This window comes from Panthera tigris, chromosome A2, assembly GCF_018350195.1.
Source record: "Panthera tigris isolate Pti1 chromosome A2, P.tigris_Pti1_mat1.1, whole genome shotgun sequence".
Classification (NCBI taxonomy): domain Eukaryota; kingdom Metazoa; phylum Chordata; class Mammalia; order Carnivora; family Felidae; genus Panthera; species Panthera tigris.
The window spans coordinates 59,692,382-59,719,155 of record NC_056661.1 but is presented as its reverse complement, the minus strand read 5'-3'; the positions used below and the strand labels follow the sequence as shown (position 1 = coordinate 59,719,155).

Genomic DNA, 26,774 nt, shown 5'->3' with positions numbered 1-26,774 from the left:
CTCTACAGTTTTTTTAGATTCTATATTGTTTATTTCTGCTCTGATCTTTATTATTTCCCTTCTTCTGCTGGGTTTAGGCTGCCTTTGCTGTTCTGCTTCTATTTCCTTTAGGTGTGCTGTTAGATTTTGTATTTGGGATTTTTCTTGTTTCTTGAGATAGGCCTGGATTGCAATGTATTTTCCTCTCAGGACTGCCTTCGCTGCGTCCCAAAGCATTTGGATTGTTGTATTTTCATTTTCGTTTGTTTCCATATATTTTTTAATTTCTTCTCTAATTGCCTGGTTGACCCACTCATTCGTTTAGTAGGGTGTTCTTTAACCTCCATGCTTTTGGAGGTTTTCCAGACTTTTTCCTGTGGTTGATTTCAAGCTTCATAGCATTGTGGTCTGAAAGTATGCATGGTATAATTTCAATTCTTGTGAACTTATGAAAGGCTGTTTTGTGACCCAGCATATGATCTATCTTGGAGAATGTTCCATGTGCACTCGAGAAGAAAGTATATTCTGTTGCTTTGGGATGCAGAGTTCTAAATATATCTGTCAAGTCCATCTGATCCAATGTATCATTCAGGGCCCTTGTTTCTTTATTGACCGTGTGTCTAGATGATCTATCCATTTCTGTAAGTGGAGTGTTAAAGTCCCCTGCAATTACCACATTCTTATCAATAAGGTTGCTTATATTTGTGAGTAATTGTTTTATATATTTGGGGGCTCCGGTATTCGGCGCATAGACATTTATAATTGTTACCTCTTCCTGATGGATAGCCCCTGTAATTATTATATAATGCCCTTCTTCATCTCTTGTTACAGCCTTTAATTTAAAGTCTAGTTTGTCTAAGTATGGCTACTCCAGCTTTCTTTTGGCTTCCAGTAACATGATAAATAGTTCTCCATCCCCTCACTCTCAGTCTAAAGGTGTCCTCAGGTCTAAAATGAGTCTCTTGTAGACAGCAAATAGATGGGTCTTGTTTTTTTATCCATTCTGATACCCTATGTCTTTTGGTTGGTGCATTTAATCCATTTACATTCAGTGTTATTATAGAAAGATACGGGTTTAGAGTCATTGTGATGTCTGTATGTTTTATGCTTGTAGTGATGTCTCTGGTACTTTCTCTCACAGGATCCCCCTTAGGATCTCTTGTAGGGCTGGTTTCGTGGTGACAAATTCCTTCAGTTTTTGTTTGTTTGGGAAGACCTTTATCTCTCCTTCTATTCTAAATGACAGACTTGCTGGATAAAGGATTCTCGGCTGCACTTTTTTTTCTGTTTAGCACACTGAAGATATCGTGCCAAGTCTTTCTGGCCTGCCAAGTTTCAAAAGAGAGATCAGTCACGAGTCTTATAGGTCTCCCTTTATATGTGAGGGCACGTTTATCCCTTGCTGCTTTCAGAATTTTCTCTTTATCCTTGTATTTTGCCAGTTTCACTATGCTATGTCGTGCAGAAGGTCGATTCAAGTTACGTCTGAAGGGAGTTCTCTGTGCCTCTTGGATTTCAATGCCTTTTTCCTTCCCCAGTTCAGGGAAGTTCTCAGCTATTATTTCTTCAAGTACCCCTTCAGCACCTTGCCCTCTCTCTTCCTCCTCTGGGATACCAATTATGCGTATATTATTTCTTTTTAGTGTATCACTGAGTTCTCTAATTTTCCCCTCATACTCCTGGTTTTTTTAATCTCTCTTTCTCTCAGCTTCCTCTTTTTCCATAACTTTATCTTCTAGTTCACCTATTCTCTCCTCTGCCTCTTCAATCCCAGCCGTCGTGGTTTCCATTTTGTTTTGCATTTCATTTAAAGCGTTTTTCAGATCCTCCTGACTGTTCCTTAGTCCCTTGATCTCTGTAGCAAGAGATTCTCTGCTGTCCTCTATACTGTTTTCAAGCCCAGCAATTAATTTTATGACTATTATTCTAAATTCACTTTCTGTTATATTATTTAAATGCTTTTTGATCAGTTCATTGGCTGTTGTTATTTCCTGGAGATTCTTCTGAGGGGAATTCTTCCGTTTGGTCATTTTGGATAGTCCCTGGAGTGGTGAGGACCTGCAGGGCACTTCCCCTGTGCTGTGGTGTATAACTGGAGTTGGTGGGCGGAGTCGCAGTCCGACCTGATGTCTGCCCCCAGCCCACCGCTGGGGCCACAGTCAGACTGGTGTGTGCCTTCTCTTCCCCTCTCCTAGGGGCGGGATTCACTGTGAGGTGGCGTGGCCCGTCTGGGCTACTTGCACACTGCCAGGCTTGTGGTGCTGGGGATCTGGCGTATTAGCTGGGGTGGGTAGGCAAGGTGCACGGGGGCAGGAGGGGCAGACTTAGCTCACTTCTCCTTAGGTGATCCACTTCAGGAGGGGCCCTGTGGCAGCGGGAGGGAGTCAGACCCGCTGCCGGAGGTTTGGCTCCGCAGAAGCACAGAGTTGGGTGTTTGCTTGGAGCGAGCAAGTTCCCTGGCAGGAACTGGTTCCCTTTGGGATTTTGGCTGGGGGATGGGCGGGGGAGATGGCGCTGGCGAGCGCCTTTGTTCCCCACCAAACTGAGCTCTGTCATCTGGGGGCTCAGCAGGTCTCCCTCCCTTTGTCTTCCAGCCTTCCCGCTTTCTGAGCAGAGCTGTTAACTTATGACCTCCCAGGCGCTAAGTCGCGCTTGCTGTCGGAACACACTCCATCAGGCCCCTCCGCTTTTGCCAGCCAGACTCGGGGGCTCTGCTTGGCTGGCAGGCCGCCCCTCCGCCCCGGCTACCTCCCGCCAGTCCATGGAGCATGCACCGCCCGCCGCCCTTCCGGAGACTCCGTTCTGCTAATCCTCTGGCGGTTTTCTGGGTTATTTAGGCAGGTGTAGGTGGAATCTAAGTGATCAGCAGGACGCGCGGTGAGCCCAGCGTCCTCCTACGCCTCCATCTTCCCAGCATTCCAGGAAAGAAAGTTTTAAGTAAATTATGAGTGCTTCGCTGTGTATGTGTTGGAAGAGTTGGGGGTTCCAGTTAGCCTCTGGAGCACTATCCTGAATTCAGATTTTTCTCACAGGAACTGCAGATAAGGAACTGACCTAGGGGACCCTGTGTGCATTTGGCCTTCACCATTCATGGAAGGCTTCAAGCATAGACCTTACAAAAATTGTAAAATACACATAACATAAAATTTACCATCTCAACCACTTTTTTTTTAATGTTTATTTATTTCTGAGACAGAGACAGAGAAGAGCATGAATGCGGGATGGGCAGAGAGAGAGAGGGAGACACAGAATCAGAAGCAGGCTCCAGGCTCTGAGCCATCAGCACAGAGCCTGATGTGGGGCTTGAACTCACAAACTGTGAGATCATGACCTGAGCTGAAGTCAGTCGCTCAACCGACTGAGCCACCAGGCACCCTGCATCTCAACTACTTTTAAGCATCCAGTTCAGTGGCATTAAGTTCACTTCCATGTTGTGTGACTATCATCCATGTCCAGAATTTACACATCTTCCCAAACTGACTCTCTAAACATAGACTTTTTAATGACAATGGCAAATGAGGGGGCTCAGAGAGCTGAGATATATCACTCACATCCAGAAGAAGAAGATGCACATTATACAAATTTAAATTTGTGCCCTTTAACTACATACTATACAACAATTTAGAATTGTTAATAAATACTACAATGACTTAACTCTGAGTTATATTTTTAAGCATTAATGTGCTCCATGTTTTTTTTAAATACTTTATTTATTTTTGAGAGAGAGAGAATGAGTAGGGGAGGGGCAGAGAGAGAAGGAGACACAGAATCCAAAGCTGGCTCCAGGCTCTGAGCTATAAGCACACAGCCCAACACGGGGCTCGAACTCACAAACCACGAGATTATGACTTAAGCCAAAGTTGGATGCTTCAGCAACTGGGCTACCCAGGTGCCCCAATGTGCTCTGTGTTAACATGTAAAATGTACAAGTTTTGTAGGCCTGTTTTGACATTTCTTCATCTTTTTAATATACTGCTAGCCCCCAGGCATGGAAGTGGTCCAGGCCTCTTGAGCCTTTGGGAGGAAATGGTCTGCATCTTACAGGTGAGGAGGCGGGCTTTCCTTAGGCTCTTGTTTCTGGTGAGTTGCTGACTCCTAGTCTTTTCCCCTCTGCCAGCTGCTCTTCCAAGTGAGGTCAGCAAAACTTGTGGGACTATTTTTAGTGGCAGATGCAGTGACCTTAGCCCTCCTTCTGGGGCCCTGAGGCTTCTTCCCAGTAGCCCAGGGGTTGTTTTTGAGGTTCCTATAACCCTTGAGGTGTCAGCAGCTTCGTGTGCTATCCTCCTTCGTGGGGGTATTCCCTCCTGCGTCCCCAGGCTGTCAGGAACCTGGATGTGAGCCCAGTTGCTGTGACATTCCTACCCGGAGGGAAAACCAGCAGCTTCACTGAGGCCCACCTGAGTCCATGCCCCTACCGGGGCACTGTAAGTCTGCTTGCATGAATCTCAACAAAGACAAGAACGTCCCTGGCTGTTAAGCCATTTTGGGGGTGGAGAAGACTCCTAGGGTCTGCTGTAGGGAGGTTTTCTAACAGAGGCATGATCATCCCTCACATTGTAAGTCCAGCACTGCCAGACACTCTCTAGGGGCAAGTCTCAGTTTCCTCATTGGAAAATGGGAATGGTAATGTCTGTTCTGCCTGCCCCCAGGTCTGTCACAATGATTCAATGATATCATGGATGTGAGCATGTGTTGGAAAGTCCTAGTAAAGCGCAAGGTACTGTTTCCATTATAGCATGAACAGTGTTTTTAAGTTTTTTAATTTACTTTGAGAGAGGGGGAGTGAGAGCACGAACAGGGGAGGGGCAGAGGGAGAGGAAGAGAGAGCGACTCCCAAGCAGGTTCTGTGCTGTCAGCGTAGAGCCCAACGTGGGGCTCGAACTCACAAACCATGAAATGATGACCTGAGCCAAAATTAAGAGTTGAACGCTTAACTGACTGAGAATAAATATTTTTGTTCATGTTTATGCAAATTACAAGAGGCTTTTGAGTAGTGGCGCTGTCTTCCTTCCTGGCAGCTCTCGACACAAGGGTGGTGGTCCGGGCCTAGGGCAGAGAGAACTGCTGCAGTCCTGTCCCACCTTGAGGCCCATGTGCTTCGTCCTGCTGTCACTGAGTCATGGGGTCATGGATTTGGTAGGACCAACAATAACAATAGCTCACTTCTCCACGTGTGCATGAAGCCCAGGAATGGCCTTTGGGTGTGGGTGGGCAGGCTGGGGTGGAGGGCAACTAAACCAGCCCTGGACTATTCAGCATGCCAAGCAGGGGTGGTGAGGGGCAGGCCCTGATTTTAAGATATCTTCCTCACCAGACAACAGATTTCTTACTTGGAATTTTATAGTTTTCTGTGTAAATTTGATTATAAATCAAAGAGCAGCTAATTCAGTCAGTAGTCATCTTTGAGCCAGAACACTAGATGAATCGGAGCCTCCCCGTATTTATAAAGCACTCATCCGTTCATGCCTTCATTCTCTTGTTCCCTTGTGTGAGAGAGGCAGCTTGGTTGATGGAATGGAAAATGTCATCTTTAGATTTAATTGGAATGGAGTTTGAATTCTGGCTATGCCTCTCAGGGCTGTGACCTCCAGCAAGTGGAGGAACTCTTTAGGACCTCAGTTTCCTCATCCATAAAAAAGGTAGGAGATATTCCCCTCACAGGCTTGATCCAGAGGTCAGCACTGATTTGCAGATGGCAATCTGCACCTGGAGTAAGTGGCTGGCAGGCACCCTTTGCCCTCCATCATTGCAACTTTTATTTATTCTGCAATCAGCAAATGTCTTTCCAGTGCTGCAGATGTCCCCGCCACTGCCCCACTCAGGTTCCGCCTCCAGCCCCGGGCACACCTGTCTGACTTCTTAATGTGGTCCTGCAGCAATTCCCAGGAAAGCCTTCTCTGCTGTGGGAGCCACTTGGCCCACCTTGCCTGACAGTCCATCAGGCCTGAAGGACCAGGGCACTATTGTCCCCTGGAAGTAGTCCTCATGTAAAGATAGGTGGGAGTTAGGATTTGTACACCCTTCAGGGGCAATATCTCTGAGGCTCCCAGAAATCCAGGCAGGACTGAGCTCCAGATGCCCACGGAGGTAACTTGCTTGGTAACGAAACTTCATTGGCTGCCCTCCTTTCCCTGCTTCACCTCCTCCCTCTCCCACCAACGTTTTCTGGGATCATCTCCCAGATAAACTCCTTGCACTTAAATCCTCACCTCATGGTCACTTCTGGGGGCTGGGAGTGGGGACAACCTAAAGCAAGTGTCTACTATGTACTAGTGGAGATGTTCAGAGATGAACAGACAGAGTCTCTTCCCTTGGGGAATTCACAGTCTGAGAGGCAAAAATATCCCACCTAATATAGCACAATGACATAGTTAAGAGGTGTTGGGGGATTCCAAGGAAAGAGGCTGAGGGGCATGTGTTTGACACTTCCCAGGGGAGGACAAGCCTGAGCAGAGGCTAAGGGAGTCATTGCAGAGGGCAACCACTGCAGGGACAGGACCAGGTAGGAGGCTGACCTTGCTGCAAGGTGTGGTCTCTGAAAGGATGGCTGAGTGGCAGCACAGGTGTTGGTGGGATTGTGGAAAGAAGGTGCTGTTCCTAAACTCCAAAGCGATTTGTAGTATCTATAGTATGTCTTTGTGGGGTCAGTCTGCGAGGCCGGGCGATGGCCCTCCACTCTGGGAAGTGGGGCAGTCAGGGCTTGGCCAGCCCATCATACGGGCCTCTGAGACTGTGGGGGACAGTGCAGTGGTGGAGCAGGGGGCTGGGAAGGATTTGAACTGGGGCTGCTGCCTCCAGGCTGAAGGCCATTTGGGGAAGACAAGGGCTGGTTGGGAATGAAGGATAGACGGTATGATGGCAGAGCAACAGCAGGAAACTGGAACAGGCATGAGGAAAGCTGTGGGCAGGGTAAGGCCCTCCTTGTGCCCCAAGCCTGCTACAATGGTCCATCCATGTGCCTAGAATCACCCCCTGCTTGTGATTTGACTGTTAGAACATTAATGGTAACAGTAAACATAGTAGCAGGAAACATGAATTGAGCCCTTGCTACATGTGAGGCACTAGATGTGAGGACTTTACATGGATTGCTTCCTGTCGCCCTCAACCTTTTGAGGCAGGTACTAACATTAACTCCACTTTACAGATGAGAAGACTGAGGTTCACATCTTTCCTAAGCTCAGCTTGTGAAATTATTTTTTTAAACTTAAAAAATTATTCATTTATTTTTGAGAGAGAGAGAGAGAGAGAGCAAGCGAGCAGAGCAGGGGCAGAGAGAGAGTTAGAATCTAAAGCAGGCTTCAGGCTCCAAGCTGTCAGCACAGATCCTGATGCAAGGCTCAAATTCACGAATCATGAGATCATGAGCTGAGCTGAAGTTGGACGCTCAACTGACTGAGCCACCCAGGTGTTCCTAAGCTTGTGAAATTATTAATCCCTTGCATTAGTCAGCCGGGACAGCCACAACAATGTACTCCAGACCAGGTGGTTTAAACAACAGACATTTATTTCTCAGAGTCCTGGAGCTTGGAAGTCCAAGCTAAAAGTGCCAGCACAGTTGGTTTCTGGTGACACCTTCACACTGGGTCCTCACAGGCCTGTTTTCTGTGGGCACAAGCAGGAAGAGAGAGAAATAAGAGATGAAAAGAGAGCACTCTTGATTCTCTTCCCCCCAGTTGTGAGCATTCCAGTCCTATAGGGTCAGGGTCCCACCCCATAAGACCTCATTTAACCTTTTTTATAAAAGTTTTTACACATTTATTCATTTTTGAGAATGAGAGAGACAGAGTTTGAGCAAGAGAGGGGCAGAGAGAGAGGGAGACACAGAATCTGAAGAAGGCTCCAGGCTCTGAGCTGTCAGCACAGAGCCCAAAACGGGGCTCAAAATCACAGATCGTGAGATCATGACCTGAGCTGAAGTCAGATGCTTAACCAACTGAGCCATCCAGGTGCCCCTCATTTAACCTTTATTGCATCCTTGATATTATCCTCAAGTACAATCACATTGCGCATTAGGACTTTAATATACAAATTCGGGTGGGGAACAACACAACTCAGTCCATAAAATCCACTAACATTTTATCATTTACAAATGTATTTTGTGTCTATATATCTTAAATTTCCATCCCAGGACTACAGTTTGGTATAGTATCTCTTTGTAAAGCTACTCACTGCCAAAAGTTCAGCCAGGCCTGTGGACTCCCAAGGCAGCACTTTGGGCACTTCTAGATGCCCGTTAGTGAGGGGAAGAGAATGGGGCACGAGCTAGTTTGCAGGATTTGGTGCACACTGCCGGCCACTTACCAAGGCCCTGAAGAATGGGTCCTGTGTCCGGGTATTGCAGTTGTCCTTTGGAACTTAGCTGGGGCTGCCCCCTTTGCAAGAGTGCTACATTCTCCCTATGGTTTCTTTACTATTTAAGTCAACTATTTTTACTATTTACTATTTAAGTTGCCATTTATCCTCATGCTTTTGATGGTTTATTTTTCTTGCATTAGAAGTAGGTAGAAAATAAAATGTTTCTTATAAGTATATTGGCACAAGATAAACCCACCTCAAAATTTACAGAACCCAGGGCAAGATTACAAATGGAGGCCCACAGGGGCACCTGGGTGGCTCAGTCAGTTAAGTGTCCGACTTCGGCTCAGGTTCCTGGGTTTAAGCCCCGCATTGGGCTCCGTGCTGACACCTCAGAGCCTGGAGCCTGCTTCACATTCTGTGTCTCCCTCTCTCTCTGCCCCTGTCTTGCCCATGCTCTGTCTCTCAAAAATAAAAGTAAATAAAAGTTAAAACACACACACACACACACACACACACACACACACACAATTGGGAGCCCCACAAACCATATGTTTAAATACATATGCAAATAAAATATAGCTGTAAAATAGAGTCTATTCTGTTTTCTGGCCTTGACAAATGTACTTCCATAGCAACCTGGGAGGCCAGTTCAAATGTAGAATTCTTGGACTCTTGTATAAAGACACAGGGCATGCTCCACAACTGGTTCATTCTCTGGGGCACTGATCTGAGTATATATCCTAGCAGTGGGCTTAGAGCCATTCAGAATTCCCAGGTCTGGGGAGCTGGAGCATCATCTGGAAAGTTTAGGGCAGGATTACTGGCTACCAGTAGACATGAACCCTCTTTCCTTGGGGAGTGCAGGAGGTGCCAGAGGATGGCTGGCCCCGAAGCCTAGGTGGGTAAGGAGGTGTGCAGGCAGTACCCAACCCAGATATAGGGCAGGACACCTGCTGAAAATCAGGGTGTCTGTAAACCTATAGTATATAGAGATATAGATAGATATAGATAGAGATAGAGATAGAGATAGAGATAGAAAGATAGATCTATATAGATAGATATATAGATATATATAGATATATCTATGTAGATAGATATATAGATGTAGATAGATATATATAGATATATCTATGTAGATAGATATATCTATGTAGATAGATATGTTTGACAAAGATATATATATCTTTGTGTTTAGCATGCAGATTTGTCTTTTGCTGAAATAATATAGCATAGGACTAAATCTTATTAAATATCTAGCATCCACTTGCCCTTGTGTTTCCATTCATTTTGGACTTTTGTCTGGTTCCACTCATGTTCCGGCTCTGTGAGCATGAGAAGGTTTCTGGCAAAAACCATAAGGGTGAAATTTGCCTGAGGCTGTGTGCCTCCAAAATCTCTCATCCTTCTTTAGATGTTGGTCAGAAGAGGCCAACAATTAAGACTGTTTTGAGTCAATTAGGGAAAATAGAACTGGACGGGGTATTGCTAACTTTGTTCCGTGTGATACTGGTATTCTGGGGATGTTTGAAAAAACAAACCTTAATGATTAGAGAAACATACTCAAGAATTTAAAGGTGAAATACGTCTGCCGGAATGCTTTAAAAATTACTCTAAGAACAACAAAACAAACAAACAAACAAAAGGTGTGTGTAGGGGTATATAGACAGGAAAAAAAAAAAGGTCAAGAGGTAGACCCTGATAGAAGCTGGCCTATCAGTGTGTGGGACCATTTTATTGTTCTACTTTTGCGTGAGTAAACATTTCTCATAATAAAGAAGTTAAACATAAGAACAAAATGCTATCCTGGAGAGCTGATGGACCTCTGGCTGCAGGCGAAGCAGCTGTTCCTTAAGAATGGCTGGTCTTCACACACCCTTTACAGATGGGATCCTCAAGCCCCCATTCCTCCTGGGTGGTTTCACAGCCCTAAACTCGGTTTCCTTCTTTGTAAACTAGGCCTCAGCATATGACCTCCCCGCAAGGGCTGTTGCCAGCATTGAGCATTGACTGCAACAAAGGGGGAGAGGAGCCTGGCACTCTCAGGAAGTGTTCAGTTTTACCCAGCCTGGAAATGACTTCTGGCTACACTTGTCCCACCACAAAGTCCAAACTCCTGGGCCCGGGGGTGGAGTCTGCGAGGCCCTGCCTTCCAGCGAAGTGGGGGTCAGACACCGCGACCTTGCAGCGGGGGCACCCTGGGCCCGCCTCCCTCGGGCCCTGGGCGTCAGGGCACTGCCTCCAGAGCCGGCTCCGCCCAAGGCCCCGCCTAGGCCCGCCTTCGCCATGTTCTGCGGCTGCTGGGTATGGTGGCCTGAAGATCTGGCGTTCCCTGTTTCCTCATTGAGCCCTCCCCTTGGCCCGTGCGCCTTCTGCTCGCCTCTTTCGCGCTGCTGCCCGGGAGGGGATCGGGTAAACATGGCGCTGCGCCCCAAGCGGGCCTGGGCAGGGGTGCGGGAAGTCTGGGGTAAAGCGGCGATGGAGTCCAAAGGGGGCGGTCTGGGTGGGTGGACATGTCACGCTGAGGAGGCGCGGCCCTGGGGAAGCGCTGGGGTTGGGGCGCGGAGTGGGGGATGAGCAGTAGAGGGAGTAAACCCAGGGCCTTTGGAGGGGGACCTCGGGACGGGGTGGGGCACACCTGGAAAGTCCGGGGCCTGGGCAACGCAGAAGAGGACGTGAACCCAGAGCGGGGGGAGTCCGGTGGGAGGCCAGAGGCCTGCAAGAAGGCGAAAATAAGGGAAAACGGGAAGGGGAAAGAGAAAGTGGTCCCAGAGGGGCCTTGGGCAGAGGGGGCGCCTGGGGAGGTATCCAGGTAAGGGCCCAGGGCAGGGTCCTGGATGACGGGCCTGGGATGGAGGGAGACAAACCCAGGGCCCAAGGCGGGTTTGGTGCCTGGGGCGGGAGCGGAGAGGCGGGGGAAATCCAGACTGAGGGTTGGGCAAGTCTTCAGGTATTTCTGAGGCTCTCTCTCCTGCATATCCAGTATCTTGGCTTACTAGGCCTGCTGTCCCCCCACCTACTTATCAGAAACTACCCAGGTGGGTATTCCAGCTGATTCTGATGCAGCTATAATTTAAGAGGCACTGGTCTGAAACATTAGAGCTTTGAGGGATTTGAAGTGGGAGAACCAGCCAGGTGCCCTGTGATGCAAGTGCATTATTACATTTAATCTTCACAGCCTTGTGAAGTTGGTGCTCTTGTCCCCATTGAACAGATGAGGCACAGAAATTTCACTTTTCCAAGGACCAGCATCTAGGAAGAGGAAGAGCTGGGATTCAGACCCTCAGGGCAGACTCCAGGGTGCTCCCACTGAACCAGGTCTCCTATAAAACTACCAGAGGTAGTTTGGCCTCACAGCAGGTAGTGGGCAGCTGAGTGGAGCCTATCGGTTCCAGCATTTTGGCTGTGCAGTGAAGAGTTAGGACTGGCCTTGTCTCTTGCCTTGGGGTGAGCACTAGTTTGTATGAGGTCCCGGTGACCAGGTCTCAGACCTGATGTGTTGGCCCCAGGGTGCCCAAAGGCCCTAGATTCAAGGCCAGCTTCTCCCTGACTCACGGGGAGGCTCCGCATCAGTGTCCTCCTCAGTCTGATGGGTACAGACTCTCCAGGAGGCATCTGCAAGAGCAATGACCTTACAGATTCCTGTGACTGGCAGCCAGGTGGGCCCTGGTCCCCCTGCCCAGCCCTTCTCAAGGCCTGTGCCCGAGGAAGGGGCTCCAAGCACACGGGCTGTGCAGGGCTCCCACTCCACACTCTGACACCTTGGCAGGGTCTGACACCTTGGTAGTTCTTTGTTGTGGGGGCCTGTCCTGGGGCACCGCCTCCATATTGTGTCCTCTGGGGGAAAGGCTGGGTGGGAACCTCTGCCCTGGAGTCAGTGCCACCCCCCCCAGGTGCCCCCCCCTCTGGGGGCTACAGGACAGGGTTTTCCTGCGTCCACAGCCCACTCTCCCGACAGAGGCCGCCTTCACCAGCAGGCCTGTCCTTCAGGACCTGGTGTGTTCATCTGTACTCATTTCTGTCGATGCAAATGACATCTGAACACATTCTCCTTCTGACACACCCCCACGTTCCCAAGGAAGCTGAGTGCCCTTGACTACCATCCACAGGGTTGTGAGGTCCCTGCTGGGGATCACGGAGGCCCCACACTGTAAGGGGCACAGGGTAGGTGGGAATGTGTGCTGGGTGCTGACCACACTGGGCCTCTGGTGCACATTTGATGAGTTTAGAGGGCATTCTTCAGTGTGCTTCCCTCACACAAGTTTCTTCTGGAACTGTTCTGTGTGGTCCCCATAGCTCTGCCCTACACCTTGAGAGGAGGCCTCTTCCTTAGCAGTCAGGGAACCCTTCAGTTTAGCTCGGCTGCTGGCACTTGCCTCCTGGTGCCTACCTGGTTTCTTGGCGTATTTGGAAATTCATTTGTATTCTGTCTGAATCCCACCGCCATGAGTCATCCAGAGGGTTTCACTCATTTTGGGAGGAGAGAACGAAGCTTTGTGGTTCATGCTTCTCTAATTGTCTAGTGTTTGTGAACGCTTTTGGGCCTCTTTATTTTTTTTAATGTTTATTTTTTAGAGAGATAGATGGAGCATGAGCAGGGGAGGGGCAAAGAGGGAGGGAGACACAGAAAGTGAAGCAGGCTCCAGGCTCTGAGCCTTCAGCAAAGAGCCTGACATGGGGCTTGAACTCATAGCTGTGAGACCATGACCTGAGCCGAAGTCAGACACTTAGCATACTGAGCTACCCAGGCTCCCCATTGGGCCTCTTTTTAATTGGTTATTTTGTCTGATCTGTGGCCTTCAGCTGTTAAGCCTTCCCGCTCCCTGGTTATTCTGTGACTGTGGTGATGGGTGATTTCTCCGCCCCTTCCTCTGGTTCCTGCTTTTCCCAGTGCTGTCTTGACTTTTCCACTCCTTCCTGCTTACATGCGTGAGTCTTCCTGAAGTGATGCAGTTGTGATTAAGTTGTCAAAAGCAGCTGACTAAAGTCAACAAAGGAAGGATTCTCTGATAGGCTGTATCTCATCCTTTTTTGACTTTAATTAGTGACTGATTTTGTCTGCTGATTTATTTTATTCAATATTGGCTTTATACATTTTGTATTAATTTAACTTTTCTGTTTTGATATCATAATGAACTCATGGTCCTTTGCAGATTCAACTTGTGAAGTAGTAACTATACTGTATTATTATTAGATGCTGAAGTTGTCACCAATTGACAGTGGTAGTCTATTTATAATTTTGTTCCTTTGTCATTTTAGTCCCTCTTCTGACACCTTTGAAAACATCTTATTTTCTAGCAACCCCAGAGGGTTCCAGAGCCGTCTCATCTTTTCTCCTGCCCCAAGTTATGGGATTCATTGTCCTCCAACAGTCCTGTTTTGAGTATTAGACATGAAAATCTGAGTGCAGAGATACATGGCCCCCAGGCTAGGGGGACATGTTGTTGCTTTGGACTACTTTTAGAAGTGTCAGAGCCAGAAAATACATCTTGTTTTTAGGTTAGAGTTCACATGGACTTCCAGCGGTTTGATGCTCTGTACCCAACTATCTTTGAAGTACATAGTGTCACGGGCAGCTAAGATTTTTCTCCCACATTGGCAGTTGTCAGCTCAGCACCATCTCTCACCCCCAGAGGAGGGCAGCTAAACTGTAAATGAAATCACAGAGCTGGAACATTGTCAGTTATCTTTTGATGCATAACAAAGTACTGCCAAACCTAGGGACTTAAACAGACAGTGATTTATCATTTCTCAATGTTCTGTGGATTGCTGGGGTGTATCTTTGGCTTCACGGGGGTCATCTGGCGTCACTCAGGGGCCCTGATCCCTTTTTAGTGGGGGAAGCAACAGAGTTGTCTTTTGAAAACATAAACAGTCACTCTGAGAAAGAAGCATGTACTCCTTGCTCTGCCTGTAAGACCCTACGTGACCGGCTGCCTTGTCCTTCTTTCCTGCCATCCTCTTGTATCTACATACCCCAGACTTGTTGGCCTCTTTGCCTTTCCTTCCTTGGAAGCACCAAATTTGCCCTACCTCAGTGCCTGTGTACTCGCTGTTGTCTGCTTGCAGGGCTCTTCCCCTAGATCTTTGCACAGTGGCTTTTTTTTTAAGTTTTATTTATGTATTTTTTAGTAATTGCTACCCCCAGTGTGAGGCTCAAACTTGCAACTCCTAGATCAAGAGCTGCATGCTTTTCTGACTGAGCCAGCCAGGCACCCCTGCACAGGGGAAATTTTTTTATACTTAGGGTTCATTAAAATGTCACCCTCTCTTCTTGAGTCTTTGATCCTTCATCCACACCCTACCCTACACTTTCCCAGGATAGTCCCTGTCAATTCACAGTATTTAATTTATCTTGTTCACTTACTTGTTCTCTTGTTTATTTCTGCCTCTGCCTCTAGAATACAAATTTCCTGAGAGCAGGACCTTTATCTGTCTTGCTTTCCACTGCATTCTTGGTGCCTAGAAAACTCCTTGCATAAAAGGAAGGAACAAAACATTTGTTGAATGGATGATAAATCATTCATGCACCAAAGGAGGAGAGGGATGAATAGGTGGAGCACAGAGGATTTTTAGGGCAGTGTAACTACTGTGTGTGATATAATGATGGATGCAGGTCATTCTACATTTGTCCAAACCCATCGACTGTACAACACAGGAATGACCCCTACTGTAAACTGGACTTGGGGTGATCATGATGTGCCAGCGTGGGTTCATCAGTTGTAACATGCTCCTGTCTCGTGTGGGATGTTGGGGTATATGGGAACTCTGTGTACATTCCTCTCAATTTCTCTGCGAACCTAAGACTGCTCTAAAAAATAAAGTTTTTTTTTCTTTTTTTTTCATAGTGCACATCCATTGGGAAGAAGTCTGAACAATATAGACTTACATATAAAGTCCAGAGGATTATATCCATACCTTCTGTACCCCAAGCCCTTTCAGTTTATATCCGCACCTCTTGTATTGACTGGCTGGGTGGCTGTGATGCCTTTCATGGGAAAGATGAGATTAAGAGGTGTAATGGGGAAACTACAAGCTCTGTGTTAGACCAAGGGTGCCTGAAATGACTCTCAGACCGCTGAGTGGGAAGTTGGCTCTCCGTGTCTGGATCCTGGGCTGAGGGCTGAGCTGGGAGACGTGATTGGGAGGTAGTAGCAGCATATCATTGTTACTTCAGGCTATGGGACTGGGGGAGGTCCACACACAGGCTGTAGACAGAAGACAAGTGAGGAGAGTCTGGAGTGTCAGCGTTTAGAGATCAGAGGGAGAAGCCACACCAGGAAAAGAGACAGGACACCCGTGGAGTAGGACAAAATGAGGCATGCATGGAAACCTGGGAAGGGCTGCCAGATAAAACACGGAATTTGAGAGAAACAGTGACTCACTTTTCAGCATAACTATGTCCCATTTTACCTGCAAAATCTGGCAACCCTAAGCTGGAAGAAGAATGGTGTGACGTCATATCAGCCTTTCCACAGTGATGCTACAGGCCAGGAATGCCTGCTGGGCCTATACTACTTGCGGTGATCCCCTTGCGGGTTCCCCTCCTGGAGCCATTGTTGAAGCTGGATCAGCCCTTGTGGTTCTTGTTATATTATTGCAGGAAGTGCCTTAGCACAGTCATCAGGGAACTTTGGAGAACAAGATTTATTACTCACAGGTCCTGGCAGGTCCAAGGCATGCCCGAGGGCCACACAGCCACACAGTGCAGTCTAAGGTAGAGAGAGAGGGAGGGTGTGTGGGTCTGGGGCTCTGCATTTATTGGGACAGGATAACTAGGGTTTCATGGGTTCACTGTTTATTGGATGGCTTAAAACATGAGAGCAAGAAGTTGGATAAGGGAAGGGAGCAGCAGAGTCACTCAAGCAGTCAGTGATCTCGATTACCCAGGACTTGCTAAAAGGGGAGCTTCATGGGTGGGGGTGGCCTTCTGGGGTTGGTTTGCTAGGAGCTGCCTTTGAAATGGATGCCTCAGCAATCAAAGGCTTCTTGACATGCACACACTAGGAGCCCAGGAGAAACAAAATCAGTCTCAGCACCATTAACCTAGCCTTTATGGTAGAGTGCTGAACACAGGAAAGCTCCAGAAGAGCCTTTTAACAAGGGGGAAGTGGGCAGAATGTTTTAAGGGCTTTAGGGGGAAGGTATTTGTCAGAGTTCGTGTAGATGTAGCAGGAAGGGGGCAGCACCAGTGTGGCCATTTTTGGAAATGAGAGCAGGGCATTGTTCTTGATGGTCAGCAGCTCTTCTGTGCAGGCTGGACTGGACTTTATCAGGAGGAAGGAGAAGGGATGAAAAAGGAGCAGGGGCTAAAGCCACATGCAGGAGGGGTGGGGGGCACACTGCGGGGACAAGGATGTGGGGAGGCCATGGTGGGCAAGTCTCAAGTCCTTGAGTCTCTCATGCCCTAGTAAATCTGGCTGAGACGTTGGGCACACTGAGGTCTGTGGGGATTGTTTGGCATCGTGCAGGTGACCACTGGTCTCGGCAAGGACCACGTGTGCAGGAAGGAGCCAAATGGGTATTGAGCACAGAGGCAAGGACATAGAGACAGTATGGACATGTCTCTTTCATTGTGCCCTGAAAGGGAGGAGAGAAATAGGGTACAAGCTAGAGGATGGCTTGGGGTCCAGGGAACTTATTTGAGAGACAGATTCTCGTGCAAGGTCCTATTGTTGGAGGATCCTGCAGAGGGAGTGCGGAGAAACTGAAAAGGCAGGAAAGGAGACCCTTGCTAGTGCTAGTTCTTGAGAAGGCCAAGGTGGGCTCCAGGGCCCAGGAGAGGCAGTGATAGCCCTTCTCAGGACTTGTGAGCGTATAAAGGATATGAAGGGCTGCTGCATGGGTCCTGGGTAGCTGTGTCTATTTTTTTTTTTTTAAGAGATTAAGTATCTGGCACAGCAGGGACCCAGAGACTGCCCCCTCCCCAACCCTATTCTACTAAGCATCCTTTCTCCCCTTGGGTTTGAAGGGAGCCACATAGGATAGCAGAATGGGGACCTGAGACCCTATTGATTGTTCTGTATGTGGCTCTGGATGAGGTTTTGGGGTGATAGTGGGGTTCAAGGGATCTAGAGCCAACGGCCAAGAAAGAATTCTTGAAGATGTCTTTGGTGCAAAAAGGTGATTTTATTGAAGCACGAGGACAGGACCCATGGGTAGGAAGAGCTGCCTGGGACCATGAGGAGAGACTGGGGGAGGTAAAGTCCAGGGGAAGTTTCCAGTGAGATTTTCATATGCCAAAGAAGACTCATAGGATACCAGAGGCCTAGCCATTGTTGAGCTAAGCTGGTTTTTCCCTGTAGCAAAGCATTAGCTCCAAAGAGTTCCTGGAGAAACGTTTTGCTCTGCCAGCCTCAAGTAATTATCAGTGGGCTGCAGGTTATAAGGAAATTTAGTTCTATATGCCATTTCCTTCTGTCTTTGTTTCCCACATCAGCTCCCAGTGGTGGTAGGACTGGGACTCTTCCTCTCCCCCCCCCAGCGCCATTACCTGCCTCCCCACTGTGGCCAGGCCTCCTATGTGTGCCTGAGTCAGTTTACCACTGTTGCTGCACAGCTTGTGGTGAATTTAAAAAGAATGGTTGGTTTGCCTCAAGGTTCAGGCTCAGAGGGTCTAGGGCAAGAAAGCCACTGGGAAGATGGAGTGTGGGCCTCAGTCCGAATGAATGACCTGGGCCTGGACCAACCAGGTAAGGGTTACTTCTGTAGGGGAAGGACCAGGGCAGGAGCCAGCGTGGTACCTCTGTAGCAAGAAGAGCAGACATTTCCTGTTTTGCTGCTGGGCTGCTTGAAAGCCTTTAGCAGGGGGGACTCATGGTGTAAAACGTAATTTCCGTCTTTTTTTTTTTTTGTAGTTTATTGCTTTTTTGAGCTGAGCAAAGCCTGCCTTCACCCAGGTTCTGTAGCCTTGTGTGTGTGGACTGTTCTACCTTCAGTCATGTCCCCAAAGATGTGAGGCTTCTCCTGTGTCCTCCTTACTCATTGCTCACAGCTCAGGCTGTCCTCACAGGCCCAGCATCTCTGTTGACTTAATAAAACTGCTGTATTCAGTGCAGGGTCCCTGGTCCCTTGCCAATGGGGATCTGTGGCTGGTGGCCTTGGGCTGGCTAGGAGTTAAAACATGTAGTGCCTTGTCCCTGCTGTGTTCTTTCCTCTATTCTTCCTCAGTCTATAAATCCTCTGGCAAAAAAGGTTTTACCAACCATTGGGTGAACTATCAAGGATGACATGAGAATTACATAAAAATTATATCCGTGCTAAAAATAGGGGTATACATTTTATTAAATAAAACAACCCAGAATCTAGGACATTGATTAAAATAGCGTGTGTGTGTGTGTGTGTGTGTATACACATTGGAAGGATATATGCTAGATTTAGCATTAGTTATTTGGGGGCAGTAACATTGTCAGTGATTTAAACATCCTTATTTACATCTTTATGTTGTCTAAATTATATTTCTTATTAACACATTACTTTTGTGTTAAAAAGCAATCTGGTTTTTTTTTTGTTTTTTTTTTTTGGAAAGGGATGGTTCTTCAGGAGTAGAATAGATGGATGGTGGTTCTACAGCATAGCTGAATGCAAGAATCTTCATGTCAGGTAAAAGACACCACACCTGAAGAATAAGTGGAATGTGACTATTGATCTAAATTGCGGTGTAAGCAAAACACTGTTATTTAGGGCTGTATTCTTAGTTGGTAACACTAAATACGGATGATACAGAAACGAGTGATTCTCTCCAGAGTTTGGACAGTCGCCCCTGTGATAAGGAATAAAGGTTATTGTTAGGGGCTCAGAGAGTTTGGGAAGCTGCTAGTGTTCTGCTTCTTTACCTATTCCATAAATAATTCATGAATTTTTTTATTGATTTGTAAATCACATACCATAAAATTTGCCCCTTCAAAATGTATAATTCAGGAGAACAGAAGATACACGTTCACACAAAACCTGCATACGTTCTATGTTCATGTAATAGCCAAAAAGTAAAAAAAGTTCATGACGTGGTGAATGGATAAACCAAATGTGTTCTATCCATACAGTGGAATATTATTTGGCCATAAAAAGGAGTGAAGTACTCATTGGTGTAACAACGTCAGTGAACCTGGAAAACATTATGCTAAGTGGTGTCTTTTTGACTTGCATTTTCCTAACAACTGATGTTGAGCATCTTTTAATGTGCTTATTGGCCATTCTCCTTTGCCAGTTTTTAAATTGGATTTATTGTTGAGTTGTAAGTATTCTTTATAAATTCGGGATACTAGACCCTTATCAGATTAGATGGCAGATATTCTCTCTCTTTATGTGGATTGTCTTTTTACTTTATTGATAGTGTCCCACAAAACTTAAATTTTGATGAAGCCCAATTTATTTAATTTTTCTTTGGTTGCTTTTACTGTAGATATCGTGTCTAAGAAACCGTTACCTAATCCAAAGTCACTAAAACTTATACCTACGTTTTCTTTTAAATGTTTTATAGTTTTAGCTGTTAGGTTTAGGGCTTTGGACCATTTTGTGTTAGTTTTTGTATATGGTTTGAGGTAGGAGTCTAAACACATGATTTTGCATGTGGATATCCAGTTATTTTGGCACCATTTTTGAAGAGGCTCTTCTCTTCCCATTAAATAGCCTTGGCATCCTGGCTGAAAATCAATTGAACACAGGTGCATGGGTTTATTTGTGGATTCTCAACTCTATTTCATTGATCTATATTTTGATTTTTTTTTAACGTTTATTTATTTTTGAGACAGAGAGAGACAGAGCATGAACGGGGGAGAGTCAGAGAGAGAGGGAGACACAGAATCTGAAACAGGCTCCAGGCTCTGAGCAGTCAGCACAAAGCCTGACGCGGGGCTCGAACTCACAGACCGTGAGATCATGACCTGAACTGAAGTCGGCCGCTTAACCGACTGAGCCACCCAGTTGCCCCATCTATATTTTGATTTTAATACCAGTACTATACTGTCTTGATTATTGTAGCTTTATAGTAAGTTTTGAAATCAGGAAGTATATTCTTTTTTTCAAGATTGTTTAAAATTCTGGCTCTCTTGCATTTCCGTATGGATTTTAGGATTAGCTTGTCATTTTTTGTGAAAAAGATGAATATAATTTTGTAGGAACACACTGGATTTGTAGATCAGTTTGAGAAATATCACCATCTTAACAATATAAGTCTTTCAGTCCATGAACACAAGATATATTTTCATTTTATTAGGTTTCTCAAAATTCCTTTCAACAGTGCTTTATAGTTTTCAGGGTAAAAGTTTTTACACTTTTTTTTGGTTACCTTTATCCTTTAAGTATTTTATTCTTTTTGATGTTATTGCAGATGCAGTTTTCTTAGTTTATTAGATTGTTCATTGCTAGTGTATAGAAATAAAACTGACTTTTAAAAAATTGATCTTGTATCCTACAGCCTTGCTGAACTTTTAGTTGTATGTGTGTGTGTGTATTCCTTAGAATGTTCTATGTACAAGATCATGTCATCTGTAAACAGTTTTACTTCTTCCATTCCAATTTGGATGCTTTTTATTTCATTTCTTGCCTGATTGTGCTGGATAGGACTTCAAGTACAACGTCATAGGACAGGAGTGGCAAAAACAGGTATCCTTGTCTTGTCCCTAATGTTAAGGGGGATGCTTTCAATCTTTCACCATTAAGTTTGTTAACCGAGGGTTTCTCATAAACTTTATCAGATTGAAATAATTCCCTTAAATTCCTAGTGATTTTTTTTTTAGTGTTTATGAAAGTGTTGGATATTGCTGAATGCTCTTCTGATCTATTAAGTGAATCATGGTTTTTTTCTTCCTCCATTCTATTAATAGGGTGTAATACATTGATTTTCACAAATTGAACCGACTTTGCATTCCTGAGATAAATCCCACTTGGTCATGTTGTATAAGACTTTTTATATGCCACATAAATCACTTTGTTAGTATTTTGTTGAGGAGTTTTGTGTGTATATTTATAAGGCTCTTATACTGGTCTGTAGTTTTCTTAGGTTGGCTCTGTCTGATTTTGGTATCAGGCAAATGTTCCCACTTCATCAGTTTCTTTGGGAGTGTGTGAAGGATGGTGTTAATTCTTTTTTAAATGCTTGGTAAACTTCATCAGTGAAGCCATCTGGTCTTGGACTTTGTGGGGGAATTTTTTGTATTGCTAATTCAATCTTGTAATTGTTACAGGTCTCTTAATTTTTTTATTTCTTCTTAATTAGTTTGTTAGTGTGTTTTTAGGAATTTGTCCATCTCATCTAGATTTTCAAATGTCTTGGCATACAATTGTTCATAGTATTCCCTCATTATTGTTTTTATATTAGGTGAATGTGATAACCACTACACTACAGAAACAATTCTTTTTATATTTGTAAGTTCAGAAGTAGTGTTCCCTCTTAAATATTTACATCCTCTCTCTTTCTTGGTCAGTTTTAGCTAAAGGTTTGTGTATTTTGTCAATCTTTCCAGAGACCCAACTGTTGCTTTTGTTGATTTTCTCTATGGTTTTTCTATTCTCTATTCCATTTATTACCACTCTAATCTTTATTGCTTCCCAGCCTCTACTTTTTTGTGTTAGTTTAGTGTTCTTTCTCATTTTTCTTAAGGTGAAAGATCAATTTATTAATATAAGCTTCTCTCTTTTATTTCTTGCTTTTTCATATATAAATTTTAAGCACTGTATTCCCAGCATCCCATAAATTTTGGTATGCTATATTTTCATTTTAATTCATCTCAAATAATTTTATGATTCCCTCGTGATTTCTTCTTTGGCCCTTTAGTTATTTGGGTGTGTTGTTTACACAAATTTGTGAATTTCCCAAATTTTCTTTTATTTATTTGTAATTTTATTGCATTTTGTGTGTTTTTTATATGATGTGTGGTTTATCCTAGTGAATGTTCTATATACATTGAAAATAATGTCTATTCTGCTATTGTTGGGTGGAATGTTCTATGCATGTATGATCTAATTTGTTTATAGTGTTCAAGTCTTCCCTTTTTTTGTCGATCTTCTAATTGTTCAGTAGATTATTGAAAGTAGAGTATTGAAGTCTCCTATTATTATTGAATTGTATTTCTCTCTCTCCAATTCTGTCAGGTTTTGCTTCATGTATTTTGTGGCTATATTGTAGGTGTATATAATTGTTATGTTTTTTGATAATTATTGACGCATTTACCATTATCAAATGCCCTTCTTTATCTGTAGTAACAATTTTGTTTTAATGTCTGTTTGTCTGATGCTAGGAAAGTCACTCCCCCCCCCCCACTTTTTTTGGTTACTGTTTGCATGGTATATGTTTTAAAAACCTTTTTACTTTCAACCAATCCATTTATATTTAGTGTAATTACTGATAAGATAGCATCCTGACATTTTGCCATTTGTTTTCTATATCTTATGGTTTCGTTCTGTTCCTGTATCCTTCGTTACTATATTCTTTTGTATTAGGTGGATATTTTCTAATGTATTATTTTTATTCCATTGTTATTTTAAAAAAATATATATTTTAGTTATTTTCTTAGTGGTTGCTCTGAGGATTACAATTCCTTCCTTAGATAACATTGTAATTTAAATTAATAGCAACTTAATTTCACTAGTATATGAAACTTTGCTCCTATATAGCTCTGTTCTCTCCTACTTTGTGCTCCTCCTGTCATACAAATTACATTTGTGTATATTGTGTACCTATATATAGTGATTTATAATTACTGAATTATGCAGTTGCCTTTAAGTTGGATAAGAGAAAATAGAGTTACAATGCATTTATACATTTTTTTTAAATTTGCCTATGTAGTTACCTTTACTAGTGTTCTTTATTTTTTTATATGAATTTAAAGTACTATCTAGGTCCTTTCATTTCAGCCCCTCGGTCTTTCTTTGGTGTTTCTTGTAGGGCAGGTGTGCTAGTGGCACATTCTCTTGGTTTTTGTTCATTTGGGAATCTCTTAATTTGTCCTTCATTTTTGAAGGATCCTTTTTCTGCTTTTCAGAACTGTTGGTTGAAGGTCTTATTCTTTCAGCACTTTGAACATGTCATCCCACTGCCTCTGTCCTCCATGGATTCCGATGTGAAGTAAGCTGTTAATCTTCCTGAAGAGTCCTTGTGCATGAAGAGTTGCTTCTCCCTGCTTTCAAGATTTTCTATCTGTCTTTGACTTTTGGCAGATTGATAATGGTGTGTCTTGCAGTGGATCTCTTGTAATTTGTGCTCGTATATTCTACTTGTGATTTGTTGAGCTTCTTGAATATGGAAGTTTGTCTGATCGTATTTGGAAAGCTTTTGTGCATTATGTCTTCAAATATTCTTTTGGACCCCTTTATTTTTTCATCCCTAAGACTCCCGTTATACATGCTGGTGTGCTGGATGCTGTCCCAAGGGCCCTGAGAACTTGTTCATTTTTCTTCATTCTGTTTTCTTTCTTTTCTTCAGATTGGATAATTTCTGTTGACTTAGCTTTCAGTTCAGTTGTTCTTTATTCTCCCTGCTCAGATCAGCCATTGCACTCCTCTAGGGCCATTATATTTTACAACTCCAGAATTTTGATTTGGTTCTTCTTTAAAATAGTTTTTATCTCCTTGATATTCTCCATTTTGGTTAGACTCCATTTTTTTACTTTATCTAGTTCTTCAGGGATGGTTGTTTAAGTTCTTTGAACATGTTACAGAACCAAGCTGGACACTGGCAGAAAAACGAAGCAGCACTCAGCGGTCTTGGTGGGTTGGAGATTTATTTTACACTAGTGGGCTTATAGGAGACTGTTTCGCCAAAGGTTTCAGCCCAGAATGCAAGTGGGGAGGGTAATTTATAGCCAACAGCCTCCATATCTGTGGGAGTTTTCACGCGCACAGCAAACAAAGGAAGAAGAAACCGGAGGAGGGGTCTCTAAGCTAGAGACCAGAGTTTGTTTTAGTCCAATCAGCCTTCTTTGATGTACTTTATCCACTTCTCCAACATTACCCCCCTTTGATGCCTTTTAAAAAAACTTTTAGTAGGCATCACCTTTCAATTTTACAGGTTGGTACTCTCGGAAGGCTAAAATATACAGGTTGGTACTCTCAGAACGCTTGGAGTACTTTGGCAAGCAGCAGTGTTTTCAATAAAACGTACCATGGCATTCAGTATACAGGGGCCAATGGATACAAGTAAAATTATGGAGAGGAGGGGCCCTACCAGGGCAGGAAGCCAGGATGCCCAGTCTGTGAGATCCCATCCTTTCCATTGATTGATATTTTCCTGTTGTCTATGTTGAATTCTTTCCTTGAGTTCCTTAACCTTAGTTGTAACTATTCCTGACTGGTTTACAAAATAGCAACATTCCTCCCCCAGAAAGATACAAGTCCCTCCTTTTTCTGAAGTGAGGAGGTCCAGGGCTCACCTGTTTTGGAGGGTCACTGCTGCCAGAGAGTTTATTTGGCTGTGTAAGGTTACCAGACAATCTGCCACCTGTTCCATGTCTTCATTTAGCTCTTGAGATAGTCTATGGTATAGTCCTATGGATGAACCTATGCCCCCTATTCCAGTTTCTATTCCTGTCGCAATTCCTGCTGCTATCAGAATGGGTAGCAGGATTGCCCATTTAGTCCAGGCGGTGGGGCTAAAAGTTGTTAGGAGCTGATCTTCAGTGTATACGCATATCTCTGGGGTTAGGAAGATGGAATAACATCTCTGAGTCCATTTGGCCTGTAAGCATTGGTAGGCCGAATTAGAACATAGATAGAACACCCCAGGGGTTGAACATAGGGTTGTATTCCTCTTTAAGGTTATATTTCTTCCGTATAGAGAGGTACCATTCATACCTTCAGGGACAGATTAGATTGTTGGCATTTGTGAGATGGATCCCAGTGGCCAGGGGTCCAATTAAGACAGAAATGTTGGTTTTGAGATTTTCAGGAGCTTCCTAGGCAAAAGGGATAGGAGTGGCTAAGTAAGCCCTCCTGCTGAGGGGAAGCACATCCAGCAGGTTTGGGTGTGATTATCTATTTTATGGAGGACTGGTAAGGTAGTGTTAGTCCAATGTTGGAGTGGGGAATTGGTAAGCATCTGATTGAGGGCTGAAAGGCTCAAACCCTGGTAGGCTGCTGGGGGAGTGGTCACCTTTATGGCTTATATTACCCCGTTCTGGGTATCCTTTATAACCTTTTGAAGGGCCCTGTCCTGTATCCCTTCCCTGCCCGAGATTCCTCCATTGAGGAAGGTAAATGTAGCAAGCTTCCCTCTCTGGAGGCCCTTGTTGTGACATGGGCCTGACATTTTGGGTTATCTCTACAGTCCAATACTTAGTCCTTGAGGCACCAGGTAACTGACAGAGAGTGGGTGTTTTTCCCTTGTAGCAATCTTTGTGGAGGGAGGTGAAGGCACTGAACGCTCTTGACTCCCTTACTGCCATATAACAATTCTGGGGGCAAAGTGGGTAAGCAACAGTTGTAAGGGTGAGAGAGGTTATCATAATATACAGGCAATGCTTAATAGTCCTCCCATCCAGAGGAGGTATGTGAGATCCAGCATGCATCTTTTGTCCCATGTCCAGCTTGTTGGTGCAGTCTCTATCAGCCCAACAGTAAGAAGTTAGATGAGGGCTATGACACCAGTGAGGGTCAAGGGCTGGCAGAGTTGCATCCAAACCCCTGGGCTCGGTCCACGTGTTGATTCCTCAAGCTTCTGTCTTGTGCAGGCCAGCCAACTTCCAGGGTGTGGCTGGAACAGGGCTGGAGATCTCAGGGGCCAGTGTCTTTTTGAGGGTCTGTTATTGTTGCTTTCTGTAGCTGTTGTTGGTTTAGCGACCTTTCTAAATGACTTCTTTGGTTTGTATTCTGTGTTGTACTTAGCTCCTGAGGACTTTGCTCTGTGGTCAGGTAATGCTTGGTTAGAGATTTCCTTGAATGCCGTGTGTGGAAGTGATGAATCCCCCAGTCTTTGCCTGGAGGCTCTGTGTGCATGTTGGGGCACACCTTCAGTACATAGTGCTGTCGTTCACAGCCCTGCCTTAGTCTTCACGTCTGCTTATGCAGAGCCTCCAGATCAGCTGGGGGTTAGAGCTTCGAGCCTTCTCAGCTCTTTCCTGAGCATATGCCCAGCTCACCATGAGTGGCCTTCTAGATTCCCAGGATTTTTAGGAACTTTTCAGAATTTAGGCATCTCATTCCCCAGCTTTTCCTTTTAGGCTTTTGGTTTCTGTATTATTTACCCCAGCTATTACCCACTGCCTTAGGCAGCTTGAAGTGCTTATAATTGTTTTCAACAAATATCCCCCAGGGAAAAGGTTTTTTACACTATGTGAATTTTATAAGTCAGGTGAGGGGCACCTGGGTGGGTTAGTTGGTTGAGCTGTTGACCTGGGCTCAGGTCATGATCTCACAGTTCATGGGTTCAAGCCCCGAGTCAGGTGCTGTGCTGACAGCATGGAGCCTGCTTCGGGTCTGTCTCCCTCTCTCTGTCCCTCCCCCTATTCGCACTCTGTCTCTCAAAAATAAAGAAATGTTAAAAAAAAATTTTTTAATGTCAGGTGAAA

At 44.9% G+C, this 26,774-nt stretch overlaps 1 protein-coding gene across 4 annotated transcripts in view; it reads left to right on the top strand.

Annotated features, from left to right (window-relative positions):
* Positions 1 to 10,561: 10,561 nt before the first annotated feature.
* SLC41A3 (solute carrier family 41 member 3) overlaps positions 10,562 to 26,774 on the top strand; it is a 94,900-nt gene continuing 78,687 nt past the window's right edge. For 3 of the 4 annotated variants that reach the window (XM_042962594.1, XM_042962601.1, XM_042962582.1), the window contains exon 1: positions 10,562 to 10,686. The gene's annotated coding sequence lies outside the window, so the exon portion shown is untranslated. Of the gene's footprint in view, positions 10,687 to 24,928; positions 24,949 to 26,774 lie in introns of those variants that run through there. The other variant, XM_042962590.1, reaches the window with a different exon arrangement.